A 9,165-nucleotide genomic window follows, 5' to 3' on the forward strand; every position below is an offset into this window, starting at 1 on the left:
CATACTCATATCTCAACAACCCTAGCGTCACCGAACCTTAAGTGTGTAGACCCTACGGGTTCGGGAGACATGCAGACATGACCGAGACGCCTCTCCGGTCAATAACCAACAGCGGGATCTGGATACCCATGTTGGCTCCCACATGTTCCACGATGATCTCATCGGATGAACCACGATGTCGGGGATTCAATCAATCCCGTATACAATTCCCTTTGTCAATCGGTATGTTACTTGCCCGAGATTCGATCGTCGGTATCCCAATACCTTGTTCAATCTCGTTACCGGCAAGTCTCTTTACTCGTACCGCAATGCATGATCCCGTGACTAACGCCTTAGTCACATTGAGCTCATTATGATGATGCATTACCGAGTGGGCCCAGAGATACCTCTCCGTCATACGGAGTGACAAATCCCAGTCTCGATCCGTGCCAACCCAACAGACACTTTCGGAGATACCCGCAGTGTACCTTTATAGTCACCCAGTTACGTTGTGACGTTTGGCACACCCAAAGTACCCCTACGGTATCCGGGAGTTGCACGATCTCATGGTCTAAGGAGAAGATACTTGACATTGGAAAAGCTCTAGCAAACGAACTACACGATCTTTGAGCTATGCTTAGGATTGGGTCTTGTCCATCACATCATTCTCCTAATGATGTGATCCCATTATTAATGACATCCAATGTCCATAGTCAGGAAACCATGACTATCTGTTGATCAACGAGCTAGTCAACTAGAGGCTTACTAGGGACACGTTGTGGTCTATGTATTCACACATGTATTATGATTTCCGGATAACACAATTATAGCATGAACAATAGACAATGATCATGAACAAAGAAATATAATAATAACCATTTATTATTGCCTCTAGGGCATATTTCCAACAGTTGCCGCGCCCGGTAAGCCAGTTGCCGGGAAGAAGCCAAAGAATGGACCCAAGCCTGATAGTGAGTGCTTTTATTGCAAGGGAAGTGGTCACTGGAAGCGGAACTGCCCCAAGTACTTAGTGGACAAGAAGGCCGGCAACACCAAAGGTATATGTGATATACATGTTATTGATGTGTACCTTACCAGCACTCGTAGTAGCTCCTGGGTATTTGATACCGGTGCGGTTGCTCATATTTGTAACTCAAAGCAGGAGCTGCGGAATAAACGGAGACTGGCAAAGGACGAGGTGACGATGCGCGTCGGGAATGGTTCCAAGGTCGATGTGATCGCCGTCGGCACACTACCTCTACATTTACCTACGGGATTAGTTTTAAACCTCAATAATTGTTATTTAGTGCCAGCTTTGAGCATGAACATTGTATCAGGATCTCGTTTAATTCGAGATGGCTACTCAATTAAATCCGAGAATAATGGTTGTTCTATTTATATGAGAGATATGTTTTATGGTCATGCCCCGCTGGTTAATGGTTTATTCTTAATGAATCTCGAACGTAGTGTTACACATATTCATAGTGTGAGTACCAAAAGATGTAAGGTTGATAATGTTAGTCCCACATACTTGTGGCACTGCCGTCTTGATCACATTGGTGTCAAGCGCATGAAGAAGCTCCATGCTGATGGACTCTTAGAGTCTCTTGATTACGAATCATTTGACACGTGCGAACCATGCCTCATGGGTAAGATGACCAAGACTCCGTTCTCTGGAACAATGGAGTGAGCAACCAACTTATTGGAAATCATACATACTGATGCGTGCGGTCCAATGAGTGTTGAGGCTCGCGGTGGCTATCGTTATGTTCTCACTCTCACTGATGACTTGAGTAGATATGGGTATGTCTACCTAATGAAACACAAGTCTGAGACCTTTGAAAAGTTCAAGGAATTTCAGAGTGAGGTTGAGAATCAACGTGACAGGAAAATAAAATTCTTACGATCAGATCGTGGAGGGGAATATTTGAGTCACGAATTTGGCACACACTTAAGGAAATGTGGAATAGTTTCACAACTCACGCCGCCTGGAACACCTCAGCGAAATGGTGTGTCCGAACGTCGTAATCGCACTCTATTGGATATGGTGCGATCTATGATGTCTCTTACCGATTTACCGCTCTCATTTTGGGGCTATGCTTTAGAGACTGCCGCATCCACTTTAAATAGGGCTCAGTAAAAATCCGTTGAGACCACACCGTATGAATTATGGTTTGGGAAGAAACCTAAGCTGTCGTTTCTAAAAGTTTGGGGATGCGATGCTTATGTCAGGAAACTTCAACCTGAAAAGCTCGAACCCAAGTCGGAAAAATGCGTCTTCATAGGATACCCTAAGGAAACCATTGGGTATACCTTCTACCTCAGATCCGAAGGCAAGATCTTTGTTGCCAAGAACGGGTCCTTTCTGGAGAAAGAGTTTCTCTCAAAAGAAGTAAGTGGGAGGAAAGTGGAACTTGATGAAGTACTACCTCTTGAACCGGAAAGTAGCGCAGCTCAGGAAGATGTTCCTGTGGTTCCTGCACTGACTAGAGAGGAAGCTAATGATGATGATCAAGGTACTTCGGATCAAGTTACTACTGAACTTCGTAGGTCCACGAGGACACACCGGAGTGGTATGGCAACCCTGTCCTGGAAATCATGTTGTTAGACAACGGTGAACCTTCGAACTATGAAGAAGCAATGGCGGGCCCAGATTCAGACAAATGGCTAGAAGCCATGAAATCTGAGATAGGATCCATGTATGAAAACGAAGTATGGACTTTGACTGACTTGCCCGATGATCGGCGAGCCATAGAAAATAAATGGATCTTTAAGAAGAAGACAGACGCGGATGGTAATGTGACCATCTATAAGGCTCGACTTGTCGCTAAGGGTTATCGACAAGTTCAAGGGTTGACTACGATGAGACTTTCTCACCCGTAGCGAAGCTGAAGTCCGTCCGAATCATGTTAGCAATTGCCGCATTCTATGATTATGAGATATGGCAAATGGACGTCAAAACGGCATTCCTTAACGGCTTTCTTAAGGAAGAATTGTGTATGATGTAGCCGGAAGGTTTTGTCGAACCTAAGAATGCTAACAAGGTATGCAAGCTCCAGCGCTCCATCTATGGGCTGGTGCAAGCATCTCGGAGTTGGAACATTCGATTTGATGAGATGATCAAAGCGTTTGGGTTTACACAGACTTATGGAGAAGCCTGTGTTTACAAGAAAGTGAGTGGGAGCTCTGTAGCATTTCTCATATTATATGTGGATGACATACTGTTGATGGGAAATGATATAGAATTCTTGGGAAGCATAAAGGCCTACTTGAACAAGTGTTTTCCAATGAAGGACCTTGGAGAAGCTGCTTATATATTAGGCATCAAGATCTATAGAGATAGATCAATACGCCTCATTGGTCTTTCACAAAGTACGTACCTTGACAAGATATTGAAGAAGTTCAATATGGATCAGTCCAAGAAGGGGTTCTTGCCTGTATTGCAAGGTGTGCATTTGAGCACGACTCAATGCCCGACCACGGCAGAAGATAGAGAAAAGATGAGTGTCGTCCCCTATGCCTCGGCCATAGGGTCTATTATGTATGCCATGCTGTGTACCAGACCTGATGTAAACCTTGCCGTAAGTTTGGTAGGAAGGTACCAAAGTAATCCCGGCATGGAACACTGGACAGCGGTCAAGAATGTCCTGAAGTACCTGAAGAGGACTAAGGATATGTTTCTCGTTTATGGAGGTGACGAAGAGCTCGTCGTAAAGGGTTACGTCGATGCTAGCTTCGACACAGATCTGGATGACTCTAAGTCACAAACCGGATACGTGTATATTTTGAATGGTGGGGCAGTAAGTTGGTGCAGTTGCAAGCAAAGCGTTGTGGCGGGATCTACATGTGAAGCGGAATACATGGCGGCCTCAAAGGCAGCACAAGAAGCAATCTGGGTGAAGGAGTTCATTACCGACCTAGGGGTGATTCCCAATGTGTCGGGCCCGATGACTCTCTTCTGTGACAACACTGGAGCTATTGCCCTTGCCAAGGAGCCCAGGTTTCACAGGAAGACCAGGCATATCAAGCGTCACTTCAACTCCATTCGTGAAAATGTTCAAAATGGAGACATAGATATTTGTAAAGTACATACGGACCTGAATGTAGCAGATCCGTTGACTAAACCTCTCCCTAGAGCAAAACATGATCAACACCAGAACTCTATGGGTGTTTGATTCATCACAATGTAACTAGATTATTGACTCTAGTGCAAGTGGGAGACTGTTGGAAATATGCCCTAGAGGCAATAATAAAATGGTTATTATTATATTTCCTTGTTCATGATAATTGTCTATTGTTCATGCTATAATTGTGTTGTCTGGAAATCGTAATACATGTGTGAATACATAGACCACAACATGTCCCTAGTGAGCCTCTAGTTGACTAGCTCGTTGATCAACAGATAGTCATGGTTTCCTGACTATGGACATTGGATGTCACTGATAACGGGATCACATCATTAGGAGAATGATGTGATGGACAAGACCCAATCCTAAGCATAGCACAAGATCGTGTAGTTCGTTTGCTAGAGCTTTTCCAAATGTCAAGTATCATTTCCTTAGACCATGAGATTGTGCAACTCCCGGATACCATAGGAGTGCTTTGGGTGTGCCAAACGTCACAACGTAACTGGGTGGCTATAAAGGTGCACTACGGGTATCTCCGAAAGTGTCTGTTGGGTTGGCACGAATCGAGACTGGGATTTGTCACTCCGTATGACGGAGAGGTATCTCTGGGCCCACTCGGTAATGCATCATCATAATGAGCTCAATGTGACCAAGTGTTTGGTCACGGGATCATGCATTACGGTACGTGTAAGGTGACTTGACGGTAACGAGATTGAACAAGGTATTGGGATACCGACGATCGAATCTCGGGCAAGTAACGTACCGATTGACAAAGGGAATTGTATACGGGATTGATTGAATCCTCGACATCGTGGTTCATCCGATGAGATCATCGTGGAACATGTGGGAGCCAACTTGGGTATCCAGATCCCGCTGTTGGTTATTGACCGGAGAGTCGTCTCGGTCATGTCTGCATGTCTCCCGAACCCGTAGGGTCTACACACTTAAGGTTCGGTGACGCTAGAGTTGTAGAGATATTAGTATGCGGTTAACCAAAAGTTGTTCGGAGTCCCGGATGAGATCCCGGATGTCACGAGGAGTTCCGGAATGGTCCGGAGGTAAAGATTTATATATGGGAAGTCCTATTTTGGCCACCGGAAAATGTTCGGGATTTTTCGGTATTGTACCGGGAAGGTTCTAGAAGGTTCCGAAGTGGGGCCCACCTGCATGGGGGGACCCACATGAACGTGGGTAGTGGGGGCAAGGCCCCACACCCCTGGTCAAGGTGCACCAAGATCCCACCTAAGAAGGAATAAGATCATATCCCGAAGGGATAAGATCAAGATCCCTAAAAAAGGGGATAACAATCGGTGGGGAAGGGAAATGATGGGATTTCTTTTCCTCACCTTTGCCAACGCCCCAATGGACTTGGAGGGCTAGAAACCAGCCCCCTCCACCCCTATATATAGTGGGGAGGCGCATGGGAGCAGCACCCCAAGCCCTGGCGCCTCCCTCCCTCCCATGACACCTCTTCCTCCCCGCTTGCGCTTGGCGAAGCCCTGCCGGGATCCCGCTACTTCCACCACCACGCCGTCGTGCTGCTGGATCTTCATCAACTTATCCTTCCCCCTTGCTGGATCAAGAAGGAGGAGACGTCCCCGCTCCATACGTGTGTTGAACGCGGAGGTGCCATCCGTTCGGCGCTAGGATCATCGGTGATTTGGATCACGACGAGTACGACTCCATCAACCCTGTTCTCTTGAACGCTTCCGCTCGCGATCTACAAGGGTATGTAGATGCACTCTTTTCCCTCTCATTGCTAGAAGACTCCATAAATCGTTCTTGGTGATGCGTAGAAATTTTTTAATTTCTGCAACGATCTCCAACAGAGGCATACTAGGGACACTTTGTTTTGTCTATCTATTCACACATGTACTAAGTTTCCAGGTAATACAATCATAGCATGAATAATAAACATTTATCATGATATAAGGAAATATAAATAACAACTTATGTCTATGGCTAGGAAACATAACCATCTTTGATTAACGAGCTAGTCAAGTAGAGGCGTACTAGTGACACTCTGTTTGTCTATGTATTCACACATGTATTATGTTTCCGGTTAATACAATTCTAGCATGAATAATAAACATTTATCATGATATAAGGAAATAAATAATAACTTTATTATTGCCTCTAGGGCATATTTCCTTCAGTCTCCCACTTGCACTAGAGTCAATAATCTAGTTCACATCGCCATGTGATTTAACACCAATAGTTCACATCTTTATGTGATTAGTTCACATCTCCATGTGACTAATACCCAAAGGGTTTACTAGAGTCAATAATCTAGTTCACATCGCTATGTTATTAACATCCAAAGAGTGATCATGTTTTGCTTGTGAGAGAAGTTTAGTCAACGGGTCTGCCACATTCAGAGCCGTATGTATTTTGCATTTTTTTATGTCTACAATGCTCTGCATGGAGCTACTCTAGCTAATCGCTCCCACTTTCAATATGTATCTAGATCGAGACTTAGAGTCATCTAGATCGGTGTCAAAGCTTGCATCGACATAACTCCTTACGACGAACTCTTTGTCACCTCCATAACCGAGAAACATTTTCTTATTCCACTAAGGATAATTTTGACCGTTGTTCAGTGATCCACTCCTGGATCACTATTGTACCCTCTTGCCAAACTCATGGCGAGGTACACAATAGATCTGGTACACAGCATAACATACTTTATAGAACCTATGTCTGAGGCATAGGGAATGACTTTTCATTCAATTTCTATTTTCTGCCGTGGTCGGGTTTTGAGTCTTTACTAAACTTCACACCTTGCAACACAGGCAAGAACTCCTTCTTTGACTGTTCCATTTTGAACTACTTCAAAAACTTGTCGAGGTATGTACTTATTGAAAAAAAATATCAAGCGTCTTGTTTTATCTCTATAGATCTTGATGCTTAATATGTAAGCAGCTTGACCAAGGTCTTTCTTTGAAAAACTCCTTTCAAATACTCCTTTATGCTTTCCAGAAAATTCTACATTATTTCCGATCAACAATATGTCATTCACATATACTTATCAGAAATGCTGTAGTGCTCCCACACACTTTCTTGTAAATACAGGCTTCACCGCAAGTCTGTATAAAGCTATATGCTTTGATCAACTCATCAAAGCGTATATTCCAACGCCGAGATGTTTGCACCAGTCCATGGATGGATCACTATAGCTTGCACAATTTGTTAGCACCTTTAGGATTGACAAAACATTCTTGTTGTATCATATACAACTCTTCTTTAAGAAATCCATTAAGGAATGCAGTTTTGACATCCATTTGCCAGATTTCATAGAATGTGGCAATGGCTAACATGATCCGGACAGACTTAAGCATCGCTATGAGTGAGAAAATCTCACCGTAGTCAACACCTTGAACTTATCGAAAACCTTTTTGCGACAATTAGAGCTTTGTAGATAGTAACACTACTATCAGCGTCCGTCTTCCTCTTGAAGATCTATTGATTCTCAATGGCTTGCCGATCAATGGGCAAGTCCACCAAAGTCCACACTCTGTTCTCATACCTGGATTCTATCTCAAATTTCATGGCCTCAAGCCATTTTGCGGAATCAGGGCTCATCATCGCTTCCTCATATTTCGTAGGTTCGTCATGGTCAAGTAACATGACCTCCAGAACAGGATTACCGTACCACTCTGGTGCGGATCTTACTCTGCTTGACCTACGAGGTTCGGTAGTAACTTGATCAGAAGTTTTCATGATCATCATCATTAGCTTCCCCACTAATTGGTGTAGGAATCACTGGAACTGATTTCTGTGATGAACTACTTTCCAATAAGGGAGCAGGTACAATTACCTCATCAAGTTCTACTTTCCTCCCACTCACTTCTTTCGAGAGAAACTCCTTTTCTAGAAAGGATCCACTCTTAGCAACAAAGATCTTGCCTTCGGATCTGTGATAGAAGGTATACCCAATAGTTTCTTTTGGGTATCCTATGAAGACGCACTTCTTCGATTTGGGTTTGAGATTATCAGGCTGAAACTTTTCATATAAGCATCGCAACCCCAAACTTTAAGAAACGACGGCTTAAGTTTCTTGCTAAACCATAGTTCATACGGTGTCATCTCAACGGATTTTTAGATGGTGCCCTATTTAACGTGAATATAGCTGTCTCTAATGCATAACCCCAAGACGATAGTGGTAAATCGGTAAGAGACATCATAGATCGCACCATATCTAATAAAGTACGGTTACGACATTCGGACACACCATTACACTGTGGTGTTCCAGGTGGCGTGAGTTGCGAAACTATTCCACATTGTTTCAAATGAAGGCCAAACTCGTAACTCAAATATTTCGTCTCCGTGATCAGATCGTAGAAATTTTATTTTCTTGTTACGATGATTCTCCACTTCACTCTGAAATTCTTTGAACTTTTCAAGTGTTTCAGACTTATGTTTCATTAAGTAGATATACTCATATCTGCTCAAATCATCTGTGAAGGTCAGAAAATAACGATACCCGCCGCGAGCCTCAACACTCATTGGATTGCATACATTAGTATGTATTATTTCCAATAAGTCTGTTGCTCGCTGCATTGTTCCAGAGAACGGAGTCTTATTCATCTTGCCCATGAGGCATGGTTCGCAAGCATCAAGTGATTCCAAAAGCCCATCAGCATAGAGTTTCTTCATGCGCTTTACACCAATATGACCTAAACGGCAGTGCCACAAATAAGTTGCACTATCATTATTAACTTTGCATCTTTTGGCATCAATATTATGTGTATCACTGTGATCAAGATTCAGTAAACCATTTACATTGGATGTAAGACCATAGAAGGTTTTATTCATGTAAACAGAACAACAATTATTCTCTGACTTAAATGAATAACTGTATCGCAATAAACATGATCCAATCATATTTATGCTCAACGCAAACACCAAATAACATTTATTTAGTTCCAATACTAACCCCGAAGGTAGAAGGAGTATGCGATATCGATGGTGATCTTATCAACCTTGGAATCACTTCCAACACATATCGTCACCTCGCCCTTAACTAGTCTCTGTTCATTTTGTAACTCATGTTTCAAGT

The sequence above is a fragment of the Aegilops tauschii genome, chromosome 2 (genome assembly GCF_002575655.3).
Source record: "Aegilops tauschii subsp. strangulata cultivar AL8/78 chromosome 2, Aet v6.0, whole genome shotgun sequence".
Classification (NCBI taxonomy): domain Eukaryota; kingdom Viridiplantae; phylum Streptophyta; class Magnoliopsida; order Poales; family Poaceae; genus Aegilops; species Aegilops tauschii.